Here is a 3,456-nt window from a genome sequence, read left to right on the forward strand (position 1 = left end):
AGGTCACAAGCTAGCAGAGCCATGTCTTTGGTAATTGCCAGCTCTTCACTTAAGAGATCAATTTGTTGTTGTAACATTAATTGCCTAGTGAAGATGCTGATTGATAAGGGACTGAGTGTGAAAGGTAGAGGAAGTTTTGGACACAGCCTCGTTGAGTGTTATGGGGGTGCAGGGATCTTGGAGTGCCAGCTGTTGGGCGTGGCACCGGTCTCCTGCGCGCACCTGGGGTGCGGCGGGTCCCGCACCGAGTCTGCCGTTTGGGTCCCTGGCTCTCCATCGCAGGCGGGTCCCTGCTTCTCCATGTTGTTGAGGCTCTCTGCTACCGGGGCTGGCCCGGTCGGGTTCCGTCCCAATCCACCGTGCACTCTCTTTCTAAGTTCAGGACCTGTCAGCTGCCGGGTCACGAGGAGAGGTGCAGGATGGCGAAAGCTGGATTTCCGTGAGTCGCGGTTTACGAAGAGACAGCTCTCTCTGGAGAGGCAGGATCACACACAGAACTCAGCTCAGTCAGTGATACAGCCCCTTTATTCAGTGACTTAGCTCAGCTCCAAGTCTTAGTGATCCAGCTCTGATTATTGAGGGAAAACCAGGATACTTTATACTGTGGGGGTAGTGGTAAAAGCCTTAGCTGATAGGTACTTTGTGGGATGCCCTATTTACATATGGAAGTGGGCTCCTGCCAGGCTGTCAGACTGCCTGAAAATCACACAGGAAAAGCTGGCAGTTCCAGAGCCGGAGGCCATGGCTACTTCAAAAGATGAGTCAGGAAGATGCCGGGAAGGCACCCTGCTGATAAAAGGAGTCTCTGCATATGAAGCCAAGCCCATGGGCTGTCCAGACATGGAGAGACTGCGACTTTACACAACAGGGGTTCCCAACAGAGTGTCTCCACAGTAGTGGAGGATTGGGTGATAGCTACTGCAGCAGTGGTGGACGAACCTAATGCAAGGATGATGGCTGAGGTGAGAGTGGCAATGACCCCAGAAATCCCATTTTAAGTGGGGGGGGGGCTTGTGACAAGGCTGTCTGCTCTATAAGGGTGACAGTATGGAAGTGGGTTGCATTGGTGACTGGTGTTGGGGACCTCTGTTATGTGAAGTAGAAGTCTCTTCATATCCGGATAGCTCACGAGCTTGGACCCATGTGCTGAGACTCCTTTCATAGCAGGGTGTCTTCCTGGCATTTTTCCTAACTCTCCTTTTGAAGTGCCCACCACAAATGCCCTAACATAAACATGGCCTCTGGCTCTAGGAATACCATGCTTTCCTGTGTGATTTTTCAGGCAGTCAGCTGTCTGACAGCATGGCAGAAACCCACTTCCATATGCAAATAGAATGTCTCACAAAGTATCTATCAGCCAAAGCTTTTACCATTACCCCCATGGTATAAATATCCCAGTCTTATCTCAATAATAGAGAGCTGGATCACTAGAAGCTAGGAGCTGAACACTTAATAAAAGCAGTTACACGGACTAAGCAGAGTCCCGCATCTTACTACCAGTGATATAGCCTCGCTGAAGGCAGCATTCCTCCGTCACCGACTTGTGGAACTTTAGCTTTAGCCGCCCTCGTACTTTCCCTTGTGGTCCAGTGGCCAGTGGACCCCGCATATTGAGGAAAGTACACGGGTGAAATCAGGACGGGACACGGCTGAGTAAACCTCAGCAGCAGAGGAACTTTCAGCACCAAAGTGGTGGACAGCACCCGCCGCCACTTCCAGGAGACGCAGAGCCGTGGCACGCCAGAGAAGCCTGCGGGACCTGTGCCGCGACTCTCCAGGTGTGCGCGGGGACCCCGAGGTGCCCACGCACCCCACACCAGGGCACCCAGCGCGCACCATATCTGGCATCCAATGTGAGAGCCTCTGAACCTCGTGCCAGCTAGGAGCTGGTACCCACTGAAACGCAAGATCCATGAGTATCCCTCCCCCTCAGGAGGGCAACAAAAAATCTCTTCTAAATTTCCTCCTTTTCTTTTCCGGTCTGAAGTTCTCGCATGGGACCGCTAGGGCCAGAGAAACAACTGACGCTTTCTGGACAGGGCTACCCCCTGGTGTTAGCTGAAGTTCTCTCTGATCCCCTAACAGACCCCGACTGCCTGTACAGGTGTGGACAAAAGACCTCTATCTAGTCATCTCTTTAATATCAAAACCTGGTGACGCATTGGCCAAAAAAGACCTCTATCTAGATATCTTTAATATCAAACCTGGTAACGCATCGGCCAGTTAATAACCGTTAGGGTGGCCACCAGGCCCTCAAATATGCGGGAAGGTCTTGTGGCTGGGAACCACTGTGATCCCCTGAAATTTTAATTTCAGGAACGTCCCTTTGGGAACCGTCACTTCACCCACCTTTTCTATCTGAATACTGTTAGGAAAATCCCCAAAAGTACCAGGGATCTCCACCTAAGCTTTGGAGTCAGGCAGAATTCCTCTAGTCAGCTCTGTCTCCCTGCCCCCAAGCGTTTAAGCAACAGCTGAAACTAGTTCAGTGAAAACTCAAATTAGCTAACCCCTGCCGAGTAGCCTGCAGCCCAAAAGCGGCTGCCAGACAAAAGATTTAAAGTGACAACTTTTTTCTGCAAAGGCGCTTCAGCCCTCTAGTGTCCAATTGCTGTAAAAACATCTTCCCTTTACAATGGGAAGTTCTGTATCACGTCAAAGGAAGCACCAAATCCATTCTCTTAAAACTCTACTCAAATCCAGAGGGCTTAAAATTTCAAAAGAGGAAAGCTTAAAATTTTGGAATGAGCTGTATCAATTTGCACGCTGGATCTTATCAGCAGACATATCTGATCCTGAGGTGTGGAACTTTCTTTCACATTTGGCTTATAAGAAAGAAACCCAAGAAAAGCATAATTTTCCTCTCTCCTTTTTCCCAATTATGGCAGCCATCCAGCAGTGCTTAAAAAATCCACATAAAATTAAAGAAAGCTTACAAACACCAGAGAATATTAAAAGAGAGGTTTTAAGTGATAAAAATAAACCCTGCAGACTGTCCAGTAGCAGATTCAACAAAAGCCAGACAAAAACCACCCATCAGCAAAATTAATCCTCACCCCTCTCTTGCTGATCTAACATGCCCAGATACTAACTCCCAATTTCAAAAGCTACCAAAGATTCTCAGGTAAAATCCCCTCCTCCCCCTCCACCTTGGCTGCCTCCACCCCCTGTGGAGACACGCCCAGCCTCAGAGCAGCTGTGTAACCTTAGAGACAGTGAAAGCTGCCAGCCTCAAAATTTCCAGCCTCAGCAGTCTCAGGACCCCCAAAACCCACCGGTAGAGGCTTTTCCTGTTAACTTGCAAATAACCAGACAACGCCCCATAGCCTGGTACCCACTCCCAGCTGCCGAACTTAAAGAATTGCGCCAGGCTGTGCGTGAAGATGGCATTCATGCTCCTTGGACTAAATCTATATTACAAACATTTAATACTAACCTGCTTCCCCAAGATTGGAG

The sequence above is a fragment of the Nannospalax galili genome, unplaced genomic scaffold, assembly GCF_000622305.1.
Source record: "Nannospalax galili isolate Female #2095 unplaced genomic scaffold, S.galili_v1.0 scaffold406, whole genome shotgun sequence".
Classification (NCBI taxonomy): Eukaryota; Metazoa; Chordata; class Mammalia; order Rodentia; family Spalacidae; genus Nannospalax; species Nannospalax galili.